The following is a 10,478-nucleotide window of genomic DNA, read 5'->3' as shown; positions in this document are numbered from 1 at the left end:
TCATCGGACCTGAATTCTACTTTCATATGACACATCTGAAATGGGGTCCAATATTCTTCTGCTGCATTTTCATGTTGCTCCATTAAAGTCAACTTATGTAATCCAAACTTTAGCTTTTTCTCTGTTTTCCTCCCACAACCCCTACCACATGATTTGCCTCCTTTTCTTGCTGAATCTGCAGCTGAGAATATTGATCAGTAATTTAGGAAACACTGATGGTTATCAGTTGGGCTGTTACACTGGTGCAATTTAAAACAAACTGAGGAATGACATACGAAAAGTTACTGATTCTTGCAACAGTAAGAGATAAAATGTTTGACACTTATAGAAGTCAATCCAAAAAAATACACACAAATTACTATGCAGGACAAGGTGCTGTCTCCTCATGTAAAATAAACAATCGTCTGGAAAAGGCTATGAGTTAGAGACTGCAGAGCAGCACGTGTTGCTCCTGGTGCCAAGAGGAGTAGCGTGTCCAGGACAGGTGGGTGGCCATGCACAGGCACTGCCAGGTTTCTTTCCTGAAAGACATCACCTCTGACCAATTTGGTCACGCTGGCTTTCCTGAGCCAGCCTTGTTGTCACTCTAAATGACCATCAACCTTCAGAAATTTTACTAATAATACAAGGCATTCATCAGGTCACTGCAAGGGGAAGGCAGCACGTTGTTGGATGAGTAATAAATAAGCCTCTTGGCTTCCTAAATTGTTGTTGCTATTCCAGTCATCACAGGAAGAACCTACCACACTGGAAGACAAGCCACTTCTCTGGCACCAAACAAGTGACAGAGAACAACCAAGATGAGAATTAAGGTGCTCCTGCTGCTCGGGTGCATTCTCCTTCCCTCGGATGAATTTCTCCTGCTGAGCACTGAAATGCAGCCTAAGAACACAAACTGCTCACTAGCTGCAGGTTCTCCTGGAACCCTTAGGACTCACCTCAGTTTCAGAATTTCAGGGGGTTTCAGGATTACAATGTTTGGTACGATGGTCTGTCTCCTTACTGGCTGCTTGCACTGTGATTTTCCTGCGGCAGTTAACTGCTACTACAGTAGCCCAACAGCAGCAGCTTGCATGGTATGGAGACTGGAGGAAGGGGAGAAATATAGTAGCTGATTTATTTCTTTAATATATGGTTTACAATAGAAAATATGAGCTCCAGGTTGTGTCTCTGAGCAGCTAATGACCAGCTGGGTTAAGGGCCTTCAAATACTGCCATTGGTCATTAACTGCCAGGAAGTATCCTTCCTGTCATCTATTATCGCTTAATTGTATCAAGACCCACTACAATGGAGGACTGTTAAATCTGTGTCTTAATTAGAATCTGACCCTTAGTAGTTCTAACAGTATCAAGGCCAGTGCAGGTTAGCATTTGGGTTCTTGACATGACAGTCCATACCAAATTTCTTCAGCGCCATTCTGCTTTATATTAATGCCTGTTGGGTGATTGACACAGTAAAACATAATTGCCCTGTAGAAATCACTGTGGTCAGCTGTATTAAGAACTGCTTAGGAACACTTTAATTTACTTTGACACCACAGACTTTAAAAGCTTCTGTACTTGTATTAAAACCTACTTAGAGGTCTGGTTGCTGTAGTAGGTCATCAGCAAAGGATCACCCAGGAAGAAGAAAGGTAGTTTTCAGAGCTTGAAATAATTCTTCTCGAATAATCAAATTGCAAAAGAAATGCATATTGATTATTTCGGTATTTTCTTGCCAGTCTTCTGGTTAATTAGCTACTAGCAGGATTTGTGGAGAAACCAGCTAATCATCTTAAATTAGGTTTCAAAAATGGGATATAAGCTCAAAACCTGTAAATGTGAAACATCACCCCCTACCGTCCCCCGACTGTTGAATTACTTCAACAACATCCAGCTTTAATTTTATGAAATGGGTACTTCACACTTCAGCCATGGGACTAAGCTCCTTTCTAAGTCAGGCCACTCATTTATATTTGCAAATCAGGAAGTATAACTACTGTGCCATGATCCAGAGCCACGCAGCAGGACCCTACCCTGCAAGCCACTACAATCAGCAGTGGAAAGGCATCTCTGCCACCAAGACCCCATGATGGCTAATAGTGTCTTTAGACCTACTGTGTGTTCACAACCAAGTAGTCACAAATAAATTACAAAATTGAAACCACAGTAACTGTCCTAGTAACTTGATTACTAGTCCGCCTGGCCTGGTAGTTTTACGTTCAGCAGTGGCAACAGGAGATGGTAGCTACCGAGAGCATTAGAGCCTGCTCAACATCTGTGGCTCATTCTCATATACCTCAGCATTTAGTTTCATTTGGTGTCATCGTGTTGGGCTTCTGAACTGTACAGCTCTTTCCTAGTCAGGAACATGGTGTGGTATTTTGGTGAATAAAGTGACTGGAGGCAAATTAGTAATTAGGTTTGCAGCCTTCCAATGAAGGGCCTTGATGAGGAGCTCTGCAACAGCCCTATTTGTTTTTTTTAATATCAAAAAAATCAGAGAATCAAAACAGTCTATGTTTAACTGAATTGCCAAGTCCGTCATATGATCTAAAGCATTTACCATGCTAACCTTCTCCCATTTTTCACAAGATCTGGTTAAAACTGAACAGATTTAATTCAGAAAATCTGGAGATCATTGATTTTAATGATCAAATTACTCAATCACAATGAAGTATCTTTTATTCAAACACCAGGAAATCCACACTTGATACAAGACTCAGTTCATTCCACCAGAATGGCTGCAGCTGCTGGGAAATCAAAGGGTAAGTGCTGCAGAGGGAAAAAGAAATTCCCCCAACCCCCAATCCCACTCCACCTAAATGCAAGTTTTCTGCCACAAACTGAGAGAGCATGTGGGAAGAAGGGCTTTGGGTAAAACTTTAGGTACAAACTACCTATTTTGAGGAGTTTGACTCAAGAGACTCTCAAGGTCTTCCAGTTTTGGCAACTACAGTATGGATTGAAAGAAAAAGTAAGGGATAGGTGGTGTACATTATCTTATCTGTATGGCTTCTCCTGTGAACGGAAGCCTGCAAAATACCTGTAACGCTCCAGTGATTTTATATGACTCTAACTACAGGAGGGAAGCACTATATATCCTAGCAGCTTTAGGTTATTTTAAGGAAAAAAGGGCTAATTTCAAGGAAAACAAATAAGTATGAATATTCACATTATGCTATTTTCCTGAGCTGCAGTAACTGTACTATGAAACAAGGCGGCACAAAATTCACAAAATGGAATATAGAAACCTTTAGAATTAGATTTAAGTAATGTTAAGTTTGATGGCTTTGTAACAGTAGCAATGGAAAATTACTGAGGTGCATGATACATAGAGGAAAAAAAATAGAGTACAGCTGGAGAACATACTGAGAATTCTCACAAGATAAATCGTTATAGTTGTGACATAGTTTAAGAAAAACAGTGTAGAAGAACAGGACACAGGGATAAGGAGTATCTGGGAACCGCAGGTGTCCAGGATGGGCTACAGTTAAACTACCTGATAAGTAGGAGGATAGGAGGATTATTATATCTCTGGTGCTAACGAACCAATTAAACTGGTATGAGCATCTACTGCGCATGCTTCAAAGGCTGCCAGAAGTGATGAAGATTGTTGGAAGAAGTAAACGACCCTCAGAGACCACCACCACAATTCTGCACGCATGCGGGGAACTTTCTGGAAAATTATGTAATCCATACGTAGCCTCATGAATATGTACGTATGCCCAGTGGCTATAAAAGGACGGCTTGTGTGGCAATGGGGAGACACATGTTAGGAGGAGCTATCCCCCATGTCTCCCGGCGCCGCAATAAAGAATACCTGCTTGTCAGCTTGAAAACTTTGTTGGCAAGTTTGTTCCTGGAGTTTTCTCCATATCAGTTTGGCACCCCAGATGGGACCCTGTCTGCTCGGCTGCAGGACCCGCTGAGGACAGGGCTCCCTAGGGCCCTAGGGAATTTTTCCCAGAGGGACCCCTCGTCTCATTTGGATAGCTGCGGGAGCAGACAAGGACCATCTCATAAAAGGTATTCTTTTCTTTTATACAGTTTGTAAGGTGCAGGGGGCATCTCGGTTTGGTAAACTGGTTTGGTAAATTGGTTTGGTAAGCGTATGCATGGTTTGGAAGCCTTCGTAAATCGAGATAGGAAATCTCATAGGTAAAGGCGTACCCGGCTGCTAGCGTCCGTTTGGTATACACCCACAAGAAGCAGGGGGCATCTTGTGGTTTGGGTCCTGCAAGACGCAGGGGGTGTCTTGTAGAAAAGGTTTTGGATCTTGTTGGCATTTATTTTGTGGCTTGTTACATTAAGGATTTTGGTCTTGTGATTTTGGTATCAGTGACGGACTGTTATAACTAAGCAGGGGGCATCTTGTGGTTTGGGTCCTACAAGACACAGGGGGTGTCCTGTGGAAATGGTTTTGGGTCCAGTGTGCCATCAACAGCCCATAAGGGATTTGATTCAGCAATGCTGTCAGCGTGGGTCCCCGAACAGCTTAGTCGAATCACCCTCCGATACAGTGGGCTGTCCAGTACATCCCACAGTGGGATGCAGACAGGCTGGTTGGGCACAAGGGTCTTATCCTTCTTGGGACACTGACAGGCTGGTCAACTATAAAGGGTTCAAGGAAACCCCCCTATTAATGTCACAATATGGTCTGAGCCATAGGGGTTAGGATGTATTGCTTTTGATTCTACTGGTATTTGTCTTATTTTGTGGCTTGTTACAGTAATGGTTTTGGTTTTGCCATTTTGGTACTTGTGACAGGATAACTGTGTTATTAACTGTTGTTTGTTTGGTTGAATTTTAGTCTCTGTCTTTGTCTCAAGTGTTGTAACTGTGTGGAGGGTGTCTGTGGCATCCCGTTTGTGTGTGTGTGTGTGTGTGAATGTGAGATTGATAATGGAAAATCAGCAGAGTGAAGACATCTTGAAAAAGAGTCTTTTGGGTGCATTTTGGCACACTGGAAAGAACTTGGATAGTCTCCTGGGGGCTCGGTAAATAAGAAAACATTGGTAAAATATTGTAACTGATGGTGGCCTTGTATACTTTGGAAGATCAGGAAAAATGGCATAAAAATGGAACTCTGAACTATAATACATTGTTACAATTAATGTTTTGAGGGGGCAAGGAAAATGGCATGAAGTAATGTATGCAGATATGTTTTTCACTTTAAGAAATTACGCGGAGTGACAGACTGAATGCAAAATTAATATAGCACCCCCAGATTCCTGAATTTTGGCTTTGGAAAAGGACAGGGAAAAACTGAAAGTTAAGCTGAAGAGATGTCTTCAGCCTGTGATATTGGGGAAAGATGTTTAAAGTTAAATAAAACAGTAATCAGGAAGATAGGTTGAAAATTATGTATCACAGGTACCTCCGAGAGGATCACCCTCTGCATCTGTCCTATCTGATATTGATAAAGAGGAAGAGATTGCTGTCACTGGCAACAAGCAGCACATTCACATTCAGAGTTAAGAAAGGGTTAAACCAGAAGTGCTGTTGCCGAGGCAGGCATCTGCAGCCCCTGCAGAGCAGGGTGAACAACCGTGAGGAAAAAAAAAAGGGAAAACCAAGGGGGAAAGGGGGGTGGGGGGACCTTGGGCAGCTCCTGTGTTTGAGCGTGGGAGGAGGGACGACGGGCAGAGGTTGGGGGTGTGGGCTCTTCTGTGGAAACGGATCGGTGTGCGTGCTATGGGGAGTTTGGACGTTGGAAGTGAGACTGCCCTGGGGGGGGACAGGACACGACAGTGCCATGGGGTGGCTCCGGTGACTGAACTGGAACTGGACTGAGAGGGACCTGGTGAATCTACCCTAGCAGATCCAGTGATTAAATTTAAACTACGGACTAGAGGAAATAAAGTGGAATTTTAGTGGATACAGGAGCAACTTATTTGGTGTTAAATCAGAGAGGAAAGAATTTGTTACAGACGTGGGTGCTACTGGCCACCAAGAAAAAGCAGGGAAAAAAAAAAAAAAAGGCATTTTATCTGAAACCTTTAAAGTACAAATTGGGAAAACAAATAGGAATGCATAAATTTCTATGCATGCCAAATTCTCTAAAATCTTTATTAGGGCGAGAAGCAACATTTAAAGAAGGCAAAATGGAATTTAGACTTAAAAACAGTCAATTAATTGCAGTTCTGAGTTTATCTTTAATTCAACAGAAAAGCAAAAAGAAGGACTTCCTTGAAATAGAAGAAATCCTTAATTAGGTATATGTGGGAGTATGGGCATCTGAAGTTCCAGGTAAGGCAAAAAAATGCTTTGCCTGTTAAAGTGGAAATAGAAAAGGGGGCCTGCCCAATTAGAATAAAACAATATCCCTTAAAATTAGAAGATCAAAGGGAATGAAAAAAAAATTGATAAATTTTAAAATATAGATTATTAATTGACTGTGAATTGGAATATAATACTCGTAAAGTATAATACAGTAAAGAAATACGATGGGAAAAGTTGCAGATTGGTTTATGATCTCAGGGTAATCAACAAAATTGCAGAGGATATTTGTCCAGTAGTAGCTAATTCGTATGATTTATTGACTAAATTGAATAATAATCAGACATGGTTTGCCGTCCTGGATTTAAAGGACACTTTCTTTTGCTTATCATTGGCCAAAGAAAGCCAAAATTATTTGCTTTTGAATGAGAAAATCCTGACGCAGGAAGAAAAACTCAATTAACTTGGACAGTATTACCACAGGGGTTTAAAAACAGTTCAGTAATTTTTGGAAATCAGTTAGCACGAGAATTAGAATTATGAAAGCCACCTGCTCAGACGGGGACTCTGTTACAGTATGTGGATGACCTGTTAAATGCTACAGAAACAAAGGAAGAATGTGTCCAGTGAATGGTGGGATTATTGAATTTCTGGGACTGAATGGTTATCAGGTATCCAGACAAAAGGCCCAACTAATCCAAACCCGAGTTTTCTACCTAGGATATGAAATAACAGGAGGACACAGAGGACTTGGAACTGCCAGAAAAGAAGCCATTTGCCAGACTCCACAACCATCGACCGTCAAGGAGCTCCGGACATTCCTGGGAATGACAGGATGGTGCAGACTTTGGATCCATGATTATGGTGTTCTGGTAAGACCACTATACGAACTGTTGAAGGGAAACCCTCCCTCTTTGGACTGGACTGATAAAGCAGAGGAGGCTTTTAGAAGTTTAAAGATAGAGTTAATGAGAGCTCCAGCTCTGGGACTTCCATATGTGACTAAACTGTTTTGGCTATATTCCTATGAAAAACAAGGAATAGCCTTGGGGGTCCTTGCTCAGAAACTAGGACCATACAGAAGAGCAGTGGCGTATTTTTCAAAACAGCTGGATGAAGCGAGCAAAGGATAGCCTGGATGCCTAAGGGCTGTGGCAGCAGTCATCATGAATATTGAACAGGCTTGCAAATTCACCTTGGGACAAAAGATTACTGTGCTAGTGTCCCATGTGGTATCAGCAGTCCTGGAACAGAAAGGAGCCCACTGGTTATATCCTTCATGTTTTTTAAAATACCAGGCCACCATTGTAGAACAGGATGATATAGAATTGTGGTCACTAACGTCGTGAATACAGCATCTTTTTTGCAGGAACAATCGACAGAACCACTAACACACGACTGCTTGACCACCATAGAGACTGTATATTCGAGCCGATCAGATCTGAAACACAAACCTCTGGAAGATGCAATTCTTGTTTTACTGAAGGTAACTTAAGGAAAAATGGTAAACGAAAGGCAGGATATGCCATTACCATCACTTCACAGGTAATAGAAGCTAAACCTTTACCTGCGAACACCTTTGCCCAGAAGGCAGAAATAATAGCATTAAAGAGAACCCTGGAATTGCCTAAAGATAAAAGGATAAATATTTGGACTGATTCTAAATATGCATTTGGTGTGGTACATGCACATGGTGCTATCTGGAAAGAATGAGGACTTTTGAACACACAAGGGAAACAGATTAAACATGCTACAGAAATTCTATGAGTACTGGAAGCTGTTCAGCTACCTGAACAAGTAGCTATTATGTACTGTAAAGGACATCAACAAGGTGACTCTGATCAGGAAATTGGATATAATTTGGCTGATTTTGAAGCCAAACGAGCACCTGAACAATCTCAAATCATGTCCTTAATCTCTGACGGCAAACTAACAATTGAAAAATCTAAACCTAGGTATTCAAAAGAGGATAGAAAATTGATTGAGGATGTAAAGGGACAGGAAAATAAAGAGGATTGGGCTCAAATACCTGATGGGCGAATTGTAATCCCCTATAACCAACTCTGGAAGTTAGTTCAGGAAGAACATAATAAAACTCATTGGGGTACCAACTCTTTGTATAAATATTTAGACAAACAAATTGTAGGAAAGAATCTATACACCACAGTTCAATTAGTGACAAAACAATGTCAGTTATGTCTTAAGAATAATCCCCAAACTGAAAATAGAAATCAAATTGGGAAAATTGGAAGAGGAAGTTTTCCGGGATAGCAGTGGCAAACAGATTTTTCTGAATTACCAAGAAAAGGGGGTTATCGATATTTGTTGGTGTTAACAGATACTTTTTCAGGCTGGCCAGAAGCATTCCCTTGTAGGATAAATAATGCAAGACAGGTGATTAAAACATTATTAAAAGAAATAATACCTCGTTTTGGAGTACCAGTGGCCATTTCTTCCGACCAGGGTTCACACTTTAGTGCAAAATTGTCACAAGAAATTAGCAAAAAATTAGAAATTGATTGGCAAATACATGTTCCATATAGGCCTCAGGCCAGTGGGCAAGTACGAAAGATGAACCATCTGATTAAACAACAGCTTAGTAAAATATGTCAGGAAACGAATTTCTATTGGTACCAGGCGTTACCACTGACTCTGTTAAAAATTTGAACTAAACCTCGGTCAGTCCATTTGAGATTTTGTATGGAAGACCGTATCAGTCCCAGTTTAAAGGAGAAAGTCTTCAGGAAGTGGGAGAAGGCTATCTCCGACATTTTCTGATCAATCTGGGAAAACAATTGGAGGAGATAAGTAAGAGAATATTAGGGACAAGAGCAAGAGGTTTGGATTATCTGATTCACCCTTTCAGATCTGGAGACTGGGTTTATGCTAAGAATTTTTCAGGAGATCCTCTACAGAAGTGGAGCAGACCATACCAGATATTACTGACCACCTTTATAGCAGTGAAGATAAAGGAACAACCTGCTTGGATACATTATTCAAGAATTAAGAAAGCACCAGAGCCAGAGAAGACATGGCAGATCAAACCTTCAGGACCCTTATGTATGGAACTGCATCAGTCATAATTTGGACTCATATGATAGCTGGTGCATAAGCTTGGGACCAGAAATTATACCTGAAATTAGTGCAGAATGTTACTAATGTTTTTAATCGTAGTGACTGTTGGGTGTGTGCACAGTTGCCTAAACTAGGAGAAAGCCTGGATCTCCCATTAATTGGAGTTCCAATTCCTAACACTGTCTCATGGACAAATTTGTGGGTGAACACTAGCAATCTGTATTTGAAGGAAAGGTTAAAATTTGGAATAGTTAATCCTAACCCAGGTAATAAATATTACACCTGTGCACAAAGATGTATTACACCAGGAACCAGGGTAGGAAATCTTGCTTAAATGCCACAGATGTAGGTCACCATTCAAATTGCAGTCATACTATTAACACGGATGGTATCGTAGTTCAGTGATGGCCCGTTCCTAAAGGGAAAGGATGGTATTGGTTATGTGGAGAAAATGCTTATAAGACTCTAACCCCCAACTGGAAGGGGGCATGCACCTTAAGTGCTGTAATACCCAATTTTAACCAGCCTCTCTAAAGTGGTTTTACAAAACCGAATGGCTCTAGACATGTTATTGGAATCACAAGGAGGGGTTTGTTCCATAATGAATGAAAGCTGTTGTTCCTATAAGACCAAAGTGGCAGAATCGAAACAGATCTGGAGGAAATTTGGAAACAAACTAAGATATTTCATGAAATGGCCATGGATGACACCTCCTGGGGTTTTGAAGAAATACGGAAAAAGTTAACTTCATGGTTACCCAGTCTCTCCTGGTTGAGGCAACTGGTTGTAGTAGTATTGATGTTAATTAATTTAATATTGATTACTTGTGGTATGATACAATATTCCCTCTGGTGTTGTAAATGGTCTATGATTGGAAAAGGAATGAAATTAAGCACCAAGTAGAAATAGGAAATTATTTCAGAAAGAATTTTGATGGTAATGGTAATATATAAAATGTTGCAAAAGAATTTGCAAAAGGACAGAAAAAGGGGGGAATTTGAAACAAGGGGGCACAAATTCACAAAATGGAATATAGAAACCTTTAGAATTAGATTTAAGTAATGTTAAGTTTGATGGCTTTGTAACAGTAGCAATGGAAAATTACTGAGGTGCATGATACATAGAGAAAAAAAATAAGAGTACAGCTGGAGAACATATTGAGAATTCTCACAAGATAAATCGTTATAGTTGTGACATAGTTT

This window comes from Pezoporus flaviventris, unplaced genomic scaffold (assembly GCF_033815535.1).
Source record: "Pezoporus flaviventris isolate CSIRO_AGI_PZ_B2104156 unplaced genomic scaffold, CSIRO_AGI_Pfla_v1 ptg000036l, whole genome shotgun sequence".
Lineage (NCBI taxonomy): Eukaryota > Metazoa > Chordata > Aves > Psittaciformes > Psittacidae > Pezoporus > Pezoporus flaviventris.
This window is presented reverse-complemented; position numbering follows the sequence as displayed.